Genomic DNA, 11252 nt, shown 5'->3' on the forward strand with positions numbered 1-11252 from the left:
GATGACATGCTATTTTATTGTTAGTTTTGGGTATGAAAGGTTCTGTTTAGAGGAAACTGTGGTATCAGGAGAGTTATGTGAGTATTAGGAGTGTTTAGGAGTTGTTGCTCTGATTAGAGTCAATTCTTCAGGCAGAGTTGTTCCCTGGGAACCAGCCATTGATGTACTGTGATTCATGGAAGAAGATATTGCCTAGCATGCTGTATGACCATCTCATTTCAGGTTTGGTGTGTATTTCATTTAAGAATTTACCTAAACCTTGAGTCAATGATTTTTCCTCCATTGAAAAGTCAGCCTGTGTCTGTAAGGTCCCCAATATCTCATACCACTTGGTATCAGAATGAGACAATAGTATTAGACAAAGGGACAATTTTATTTTCTTTCTTCTCTGCTCTTCAAAGTCATGCATTACAGATACACACTTTTTGGCTTTCTAGTTTGTCTGTAAATATCCTCCGCCCTGGGACTTTTGTGTATAGCATGAGGCTCTTCCTGTTCTGGGTGTACTGTTTCTATAGAAGTCTCAGCCTTTGCTATCTCAGGAGGTAGGAATAAAGCTTGAGTACCAAACTCTGATCTTCAGATCACAGCAGATTGTATGACTATCAGGCTGCCAGATTTTAGCAAGCACCTTTTTCACTTTTCTGTGGTGGCCTAGCAATGGAGATGAGCCTATTGTGAAATCCTGATCTCATTGCAATACCCCAAATACAGGTGAAAGAATCAATGTGATCATTTCCTTGTAATACTTAAACATGTAGGTTTGGTGCTCCATTTTTTGTCACTAAGGGTCCCAGCATGACGTCTTGATCCATAAATGTACTTAATTAAAAGAAAGAATATGATAGAGTAATCTATCATAAATACCATGTTGAATTACATACTTCTATATTGCCCTTAGGCATACAGCAATGACTATTTTTCAATAAACAATGTCTCTCTCTTATTGCTTATCTAATAAATAACGTCAGTGCTGGAATACTGCTGCAGGCATCTCTACATCAGCAAGTTGACATTTCAAAATACCGACAGTGTCATATCTTGAGTAAGCACTTCTAAATAAGTTGGCTATTTCCGGCATTCTTTCTCATATAAACAAAACTAAGCATGCTGCCATTACTGGCATTTGCAAAAGTGCTACAAAAATCTGGAAACTGAAGCAAGATTGCATTAATACTAATCAACATGGCCAACTCAAACCTTGAAATTTCCACCGGTCAAGTTCAATTTGAAAAAGAGAGAGAAATAGACCCTGAAAAACATAAATCCTAAGGCAGCAATGCTTACCACTAAGCAATTTTTAATAGTGTCCGGATAAACCAGTACGAAAATGTACTTAGCTTCTGGACATTCTCTTCTGCAAAACAGTTAAACTTGATTCTTGACCTGAACAATTTTGCAGTAAAGAAATGTTATATGACACAAAAGATAGCTGAGTATATACCATAGATTAGGGTACAGTATGAGAGACTCAGTGTTTGCAAGCCAAAAAAATTTATTTATTTTTATGGCTGGATTTTATTTGGTTTATAGTTTCATTCACTCTCTAAGACTACTTCTGCTTTTCCTTTTATCTCTACAATGGCTGTGGTATCTTTCTTATCTTCCAGCTTCTAAAATTTAAATTAAGAATTTATCAATCTTTCATCTAGAGGTAGATCAAATTGCTTCCCAGGTGGATCACTGCAAAGGTGCAGAATCATTGGGCCACAGGTTTTTGCACAAGAAGGGAAACACATCAGTAGTATACACTAGGCTCATTCATTAGAAGTGAGGTTTTAAGCATAGCTTTACACAGGCTCAGCCTTCCTTACACTGTGAAATATAGTGAAGAATTAAGCCCATTTAAATGTGCCGGTGTAGCTTCAAGTTTTTCCATATTTCGCTTGTGTTTATCATATCCATCAAACAGCCTTGGCCATATCTGTCCTGGAAAATCTGAAACATTCCAGACATCAAGTATTTAATTTTATGATGTTCTTATAGCAAGTTTCTGAATGACCAACAGCTTGCTATCTTTTTATTTCATTGCATTTTGGGGTTGGGAGGCAGGAAGATAAGGGCATTATTTGATATGCCTCTTCTTTTTAGAAGGTTCCAACAGAACATTTGTTTTTACCTCAGTCTCAGAATCTGGGGAATACATGGGGATTGCTGAGTTTAGACTGTTACCAAGACTGCTGCTGCTATCAGGCAGAACAGATGCTGCAAGTTCTTAAGCTCCTGCTATTTCTATCACAGCTCTTCTTTCACAGTTTGTACTCTTTTCCCAGTTTGTACAGCGAAAGAGTGCAGGGAGGATTGAGTAACAAATCTGCTTTTGGTTTTGTTCAGAAGAATGATTGATTTTCCCCAGGCTGACACTTGGCAGCCAACATTACCACAAATTTTGGAGGTGTTCCTAGTGAGTCTGTGTATTTCCGTAGGGGACAGTCATGACCCGCTACCACATTTTTAAAGATTTTAAACTGTTTCTACGCTAGGTACAAAATCATGTTTAAATTAATGCTAGCTAACATGTCTTTCAAAGAAACTTATTTTCATAGCCTGGAAAAAGCCAGGACATATAAAAGATTATCTAATTTAGATTCTGAGCAACTATAAGGTGTTGGTTAAAACAAGGTGGGAATCTTTAACCGAAACCTTATTTTAGCCCACTCTGGGAGTAAGTTAGACTAACTTAGACTCCATTACAATTGGTAGACTAGGTTCAAGTAAGAAAATCTAAATCAATGTAAGGAAATCTAACTTGCATCCCCTTCTGTATCACGTCTATATTTGGTCCACTATATTAAACATGTTTGCATATTACATTTATATGATTAAAGAAACTTACTGGCATTTTTTTTAAATAAGTAGTGAGACCCTGACAATTATGCCATGCAAGATACTGTATGTTTTTTGTTTTACAATTAACTTTGTATTGTTTTTTGTTTTTTTTTAAAGAAAATCATGTTGTCACTAAATGGCCCAACAGCACATATGAAACTGTTGTACAGTAATTATCTAGTGAAATAATCTCAGATAAGAAATTAAAGGAACACAAATTTGGCTCCAATTTAATTATTAAAAAAAGCTTGTATAAAAGAAGTGTGTAGAAAATTTAAAACCAAGAGAAATATATTTATGGTATTTAAATCTTTTCCCAATGATTTCCATGTTATGATGACTGATTTTCAGTACCACAGTTATCCAAAATCCAACATAAAAATAACAAAAATTCAGGTATTCTAACTAGAAATAATCAAAGTAGTGAAAAAAACCCTAAATCTACCAAAATATCCCCATAATTCCTTTATTTTATATTATGAAAATTAGCAGGTATAGCTTGCATTTATACTTATCAGTGGAACTAGCAAATCTACATGTGCTTTGCAAGAATTATATTCAATTCTCATTTCCCAGTACTTAGGGCAACTAACAATTTCTATATTTGTTATATATGAAGTATTGTTGTAGCCATATTGGCTCACCCACCCTGTCTCTGTACTTGTTATGATAATTTATTGATTCATTATTGATAATAGTAATACATTGCATATATGTACTGTTTTTTCAACCATAAGCCTCAAAGTCCTTTACAAAAACACCTAATCATTAGCCGAACTGTACAGATGGGGAAACTGAAGCACATACTTTTTAAGTGGATTTTTTTCAGGATCACATGACAACTCAGTGTCAGAGCAGGGACAACAAACCATGTCTCCAGACTTCCAGTCCTATGCCCTGCTACTGAACCACATTGTTCTTTTTTTTTTAAAAAGCTATGCACATAATGATTAATTCAAAATGATTGCCCAATATGATTTTGATGTTTTAAAAGTGTGCATGGTGTACTGGGATAATTTAGCCCTATTATCTACTTCAATAGCAGATTTCTGGGACAGCATCAGACATTGGCCTGCTAGGAGACACCTACGATGCATTCAAGAAACAATGTAAAATTTCTCTGAGTAGTCCCTTGAGTACTGTACTATAGTGATGGTACTTCTAAAGCTTAGAAGTAAGTAAGCAGAACCTTCATATGCTTCTAGAGACTATTTCTTGTTCCCTATCCCAATGCTTTCTCGTTCTTTCCGTAATTTGACATGTTGAAGAATACTTAATTTATCAGATCACATAAACATTCAAAAGGAGTGGACTAAGCTAAGACTTGCCTGCCTTAAAGATTGTTGTACCCTGCCTTAGTGGAGCTCTGCCACTATTGTATGTGAGTCCTGTCTTGTTTAGATTTTGGGTCCACTTTTCTTTATACCAGTGAAATGTCTCAATATCTTTCAGCAGGTGTACCAGCCCAACCTGTTGTTGAAGATATCCAGTCTGCTTAGTATATTCATGCACCATAAAAACCCAGGAGGAATCAGGTAGATAGAAAAGCACAGGTGAATTACTCAGAATTACAACCCCAAGTAGACTGTAAAGTGTGGAATGATAATTGTTTTTGTTCATTTGTTTTTATTCTTGATCATCAAGAGAATATCTGAAAAAGCTCTGATGGCAAACCACTTGGGAATCATATATATTTTAATGGGTTCCCTGTGCAGTGTACAATTCCTATATATATCCCTATCCAATCTTTGTTAGGATCAGAGCGGCATTTAAAAGAATTGCAGTAGAACCTCAGAGTTATGAACACTAGAGTTAAAAAACTTATTGGTCAACCACACACCTCTTTAGGAACTGGAAGTACATAATCAAGCAGCAGCAGAAACAAACAAACATATAAAAAAAGAAATACAGTACACTACTGAGATAAACATAAACTTATAAAAAATAAAGGGAAAGTTTTAAAAGAAAGATATGACAAAGTAAGAAACTGTTTCTATGGCTGTTTCATTTAAATTAAGATAGTTAAAAACAGCATTTTTCTTCTGCATAGTAAAGTTTCAAAGCTGTAATAAGTCAATGTTCAGTTGTAAACTTTTGAAAGAACAGGCCTAAAATTTTGTTCAGAGTTATGAACAGTTCATGGTTATGAACAACCTTCATTTAAAAGTGGCACATGGGACTTTGGGACCCAAGCAAACTCATGGTATCAGAGGAGGAATGTAATATGTTTGAGTACCAAAAAACAGCTTGCATTTTTTCACTTATCCAAAGTCTATGGTTAATTTTATGATCCCCTTGGGACCAAGACTGCCTGAGTATTTTAATAACAGTCCATTCCTCATTCAAATACATTTCGCAGATTGTCTATGACATGATTATTTTTCTGTTTATAATCTTTCAGGCTGCTCTTGTTTATAAGAAGCATGTCGTAGATTTCTGAGGAAATAAAGTTAACAATTCCCTTGGGAAGACTGTCTCATTGAAAAAGGCTAATTGTAGTCCAATTACATATCCTGCCATTTTTAATGTATAAATTTCCATTAGAAATCAGTACTGATCCTACTCAGTAGACTATGTTGATAATTTTGCAAATGACAATCAAATGAGGTAATTATTTTTCCCAAGAATTTGGAACTCAAATATCAAGGACATTTCCTGAAAACAAACTATTTGTGCAACAGGGCTGCGCAGAGGATCCAGGGTGCCTTGGGCAAAACAATTTCGGGGGTCCCTTCCATAAAAAAAATTGCAATACTATAGAATACTATATTCTCGTGAGGGCCCCTGTGGGGTCCAGGGCAAATTGCCCACTTGCCCCCCTCCCCCGGCAGCCCTGTTGAGCAATAGAAAATTCATCCTATCTCTCCACTCTCCTGCCCCTTTTCTGCCCTCCAGAAGCCCTTGATGTTAGCAATCTAAGGCCCCAATCCTGCAAACTCTTATGAATATTAGTAACCTTACTACTGCGAGTAGTCCCATTGATCACTGTAGTAAAGTTAAGCACACACATAAGTATTTTTAAGATCGGAGCCTAAGGGTATGTCTACACAGCAAAGAAAATCCTGCAGCTGGCCTGTCCTGTGTTCACTGCTGGAGCTCTCGGACCTTTTCATTCCACAGGTCCTACAACAAGGGTTGGCAACCTCTGGCACATGGCTCACCAGAATAAGCACCCTGGCAGGCTGGGCCAGTTTGTTTACCTGCCATGTCGGCAGGTTCAGCAGACAGTGGCTCCCACTGTCCACGGTTTACTGTCCCAGGCCAATGGGGTGGTGGGAACCTGCGGCCAGCACATCCCTCATCCGCGCCGCTTCCCGCCGCACCCATTCTGCCAGAGTGCTTACCCTGGTGAGCCATGTGCCAGAGGTTGCCGACCCCTGTCCTTTGAACCTGGGCTCCAGCCTGAGGCCATAAGTCAGCAATGAAACAGCTCCACAGCCTGAGCCCCATGAGCCCGAGTTCTCTGGCACAGGCCAGCTGCGGGTTTTTCTTTGCTGTGTAGACATACTCTAAGAGACCTACCTATTCTTTTGATATCCAAGGACTTGTCTAGATGGTGAATTAGTACACAGCAAGCTGGGGTGTAAATGAACAGCATGTAAGCATACTGTGTATTAACTGGCCATATGGACCCTGCTACCAAGCACTAAAAGCTCCTTAGTGTGCTGTTTGAAACGGGAGCAGGTCAAGGCACATTCGGGAACATTTAATGCATGGTAGCAGGGATCATGTAGCCAGTTAGTGTGCAGCAGTCTAGTGAGCTGTAAATTTTCCCCCAGATTGCTTCACTGTAGCTATCCATCTAGATAAGTCCAAGTGTAACTTTCCCTTATGCTAAAGTGAAGTAGGCATGCACATCACAGGGAAAATAGACGCCCTCCGTTTGATGTACTCATTGTCTGAAAGAAAAAGTAAAACGAGAAGCATCAGATTTATACTGCTCAGTTTTGACTTTACTAGCGGGCGCATCAGCAATATTGCATGCCTCTGACAACAGATTGATGAAGAGAAATTGCATCTTCACTAGAATCCTGGCATTTGATAAAGGGGAGGACTGAAGTGACAACAGGAACAGCAGATGGAGGACGACTTCAGTGTCATTAACTAAATTGGAAACAAGTGCTGCGATTTAAAATAATTATTTCTCTGTTCATATGATAAAAGGATTGCTGAAGATTTTCTCAGACACAGATAACCAGGAATGTTACGGCTTAATATGGTTTTATTTGTTTCCCCTCAAAACTGTCAACCCAAGGCTGACCTAGACATCTAGTAACAGAATAATATACTGCCAAGATAGGGATCTAAGTTCATGACTAAGATTGGTAACTTGCTCCCTGGAGTGTTATAGCTTGGAAAGCTAGAGAGGCAATGTGTTTAGCTCCAAGTAAAGATAAAAAGAGGACATGGAACTGCACTGATGACCTCTGGAGAGAACATCTTCTGGCCACTCTCGGTTGTTGATAAGATTCCAGTGGTGCAGGACCTTCACAGGTGGGAGGAAGAATAGAGAATAGAAAATCAGGGCTAATCCTAGCGTGGTCCCGAGATAGTTTTAAAACTAGAAAAAAAGAGCTAACTATGTCAGAGCTGATTCTGTCAGCCTTACTCATGCTGAGTAGTATCTTACACAGCATTGATTTGTATAAGACTAATAGCAGTGTGAGGCGCTATTCAGCATGAATAAATATTGGTAGAAATGTGATGAAGGTCTTCAAATTTGCAGACAAAGAGAAAGTCACTTCTGCAAAAATCTACAAAATGGAGAGAGAATGAGAGATTTAAATTCTGCTCTTTGACTAGAACCATTGCAGAAGTAGGTGGGTCTTGTGATGCATCCCATCTGCCCCTTTCAATTATGCTTATACTTAGGCTAAAACCAGATATAAGAAATCATTAGCAACTATGTCCTCAACCAAACTGTCATCAAAACTGGGAAAGAGAATGCTAAAACAGCTGCCAAAAGACTGGAGAGTGACTTCCACAGATGCAGCAGCTGAGGCAGCAAAAGCTCTGGCAGGAGACATTTCTAACACTTGAATGATTGAAAAGATAACTGCAGAAATCACCACAAATCTAACAAACACCATGGAGGTAAAACTTGAAAGACTTGAATCTAAAATTATCGCATGGTGTTTTGTTGTTAACAATCCAGTAATTAATTGGAAGGAGCAGGCATTTCAGACTGGTGAGATGGCATGAACACTGAACCCAGCGTATGTCAGGAAATATTAAGCTGACTGTGAAGAGTACTCTTTATTTGGAATCCTGTCCTGGATGCATTTCTGGCTGGCCCTCATGTCCTCTCCTGTTGTCAGTTTCTTCAGTATTAGAGGGGTAGCCATGTTAGACTGGATCTGTAAAAAGCGACAGAGTCCTGTGGCACCTTATAGATTAACAGAAGTATTGGAGCATAAGCTTTCGTGGGTGTGTCTGATGAAGTGGGTATTCACCCATGAAAGCTTATGCTCCAATACTGCTGTTAGTCTATAAGGACTCTTTGTCGCTAGTTTTTTCAGTGCAGCTCTATTTGAGGCACTACTTCCTCCTGACAGTCTAAATAATCAAAAATTCTAGAAATGGCTATTCCACACATCATATTGCTTCCAGTATGCCCTGTTTTCATCTCATTGCATCCATTTCCTCTCCCTCTCACTAGTGCACAAGTTCAATGTAGACATAGAGGTTTGGTTACGGGGTGACCGCTCTGCACATTTCACTGCACTATAAATGCAGAAGCTTCTTTGCAGCAATGCCCTGATTCAAGAAAGCATCCCTACTCAGGAAAGCACTTATGTACATTCTTAGCTTTGAGTATGTACTGTGACAAAGTTCCTCCTCTACCTTGGTGGGTCCTGCACTTATTGGCAGATTTGCTCACCTCAGTGATCTTCCCCACATTCTGGGTCAACTTCTCCTGTGTCTGATCAGGAGTTGGGAGGTTTGGTGGAACCCGGCCCGCCCTCTACTCTGGGTTCCAGCCAAGGGCCCTATGGATTGCAGCTGTCTATAGTGCCTCCTGTAACAGCTGCATGACAGCTACAACTCCCTGGGCTACTTCCCCATGGCCTCCTCCAAACACCTTCTTTATCCTCACCACAGGACCTTCCTCCTGGTGTCTGATAACACTTGTACTCCTTAGTCCTCCAGCAGCACACACTCTCACTCTCAGCTCCTTGTGCCTCTTGTTCCTAGCTCCTCACACGCTCTTCCTCTCCTCTGGCTCCCCTCTCCCTGACTGGAGTGAGCTCATTTTTAAACCCAGGTGCCCTGATTAGCCTGCCTTGATTGGCTGCAGGTGTTCTAATCAGCTTGGCTGCCTTAATTGGTTCTAGCAGGTTCCTGATTACCTAGTGCAGCCCCTGCTCTGGTCACTCAGGGAACAGAAAACTACTCATCCAGTGACCAGTATATTTGCCCTCTACCAGACTCCTGTACCCCACTGGTTTGGGTCTATCACATATCTCTCCCCCCTGCTCAACGCCAAGGGCTTGGGCAGCTTGGGATGCTAGACAGTGCACACGTGACAAGCCATCAGCATTGTCTTGACAGCTCCCTGCTCTGTGCTGGACACGGAACTGGAAAGGTTGGAGGGATAAGAACCACCTGGTCACCCTTGTGTTCTTCTCCTTGTTCCTTTGCATCCATTGAAGAGGGGCATGGTTGGTCACGAGGACAAATCTGCGCCTGTGCAAGTAGTAGCGCAATGCTTCCATGGCCCATTTTAAGGTGAGGCACTCCCTCTCCACCACTGCATATTTTTGTTTTCTCGGAAGGAGTTTCCTACTGAGGTAGACTCATAGACTCATAGACTTTAGGGTCAGAAGGGACCAATATGATCATCTAGTCTGACCTCCTGCACAAAGCAGGCCACAGAACCCTACCCATCCACTTCTATAACAAACCCCTAACCTATGTCCGAGTTATTGAAGTCTTCAAATTGTGGTTTGAAGACCTCAAGCTGCAGAAAATCCACCAGCAAGTGACCCATGCCCCACGCTGCAGAGGAAGGCGAAAAACCTCCAGGGCCTCTGCCAGTCTGCCCCGGAGGAAAATTCCTTCCCGACCCCAAATATGGCGATCAGCTAAACCCTGAGCATGTGGACAAGACTCACCAGCCAGCACTCAGAAAAGAATTCTCTGCAGTAACTCAGATCCCATCCCATCCAACATTCCATCAGAGACCACTGGGCATACTTATCTGCTGATAATCAAAGATCAGTTGCCAAAATTAAGCTATCCCATCATACCATCCCTTCCATAAACTTATCAAGCTTAGTCTTAAAGCCAGATATGTCTTTTGCCCCCACTACTCCCCTTGGAAGGCTGTTCCAGAACTTCACTCCTCTAATGGTTAGAAACCTTTGTCTAATTTCAAGTCTAAACTTCCTAGTGTCCAGTTTATACCCATTCGTTCTTGTGTCTACATTGGTACTAAGCTTAAATAATTCCTCTCCCTCCCTAATATTAATCCCTCTGATATATTTATAAAGAGAATTGGGTGTTCCTCCTCCCCAACCATGTGTGATAGAACGGCCCCCAACCCTACTTCTGATGCATCTGTCTGCAGGATAAATTCCTTGGTGACATCAGGGGCTATCAGTACGGGGTTACTACAGAGGGCAGTCCGTATGTCTGTGAATGCTTCCTCTGCTGCGTCAGACCATCTCACCAGATCAGGTCCATGAGCTTTCCCTAGGTCTGTCAGGGGGCTTGCCCTTGTGGCAAAGTGGGGGATAAATCGTCGGTAATACCCCACTACACCTAGGAATGCCCGGACTTGTTTCTTGCTACGTGGTTGGGGCCATTTCGGCCTCCAACTTGTTCATTTGGGGTTTTACCAGACCTTTTCCCACAATGTAGCCAAGATATTTGGCCTCTGTAAACCCTACAGTGCACTTGGCAGGGTTTGCTGTAAGGCCAGCTTGCCTGAAGGTATCAAGGACTACCTCCACCTTCTCTAGGTGAGTTTCCCAGTCTAGGGTATGAATGACCACATTGTCCAAATAGGCAGTAGCATAACTGTTATGCGGGTGTAATAGCTTGTCCATGAGGCACTGGAAAGTAGCTCGGGCCCCATGTAGTCCAAAAGGGAGGACAGTATATTGAAAAAGACCCTCTGGTGTAGAGAATGCAGTCTTTTCCTTTGCGTCTTCTGCAAGGGGAATCTGCCAATATCTCTTCGTCAAGTCTAGGGTAGTCAAGTACCGGGCATTACTTAGATGGTCCACTAGCTCATCTCTGCGAGGTATAGGGTACACGTTGAACTGGATACTTCGGTTAGTCACCAGAAGTCGTTGAAAAACATTGCGGTGCCATCAGGTTTGGGCACCAGCACGATTGGGTTGGACCACTGACTGTGGGATTCTTTGATGATCTCCAACTCCAGCATTTTTTTTACTTCTGCTTTTATTTCCTCCCTT

The sequence above is a fragment of the Gopherus evgoodei genome, chromosome 5 (genome assembly GCF_007399415.2).
Source record: "Gopherus evgoodei ecotype Sinaloan lineage chromosome 5, rGopEvg1_v1.p, whole genome shotgun sequence".
In the NCBI taxonomy this organism is placed as follows: Eukaryota; Metazoa; Chordata; order Testudines; family Testudinidae; genus Gopherus; species Gopherus evgoodei.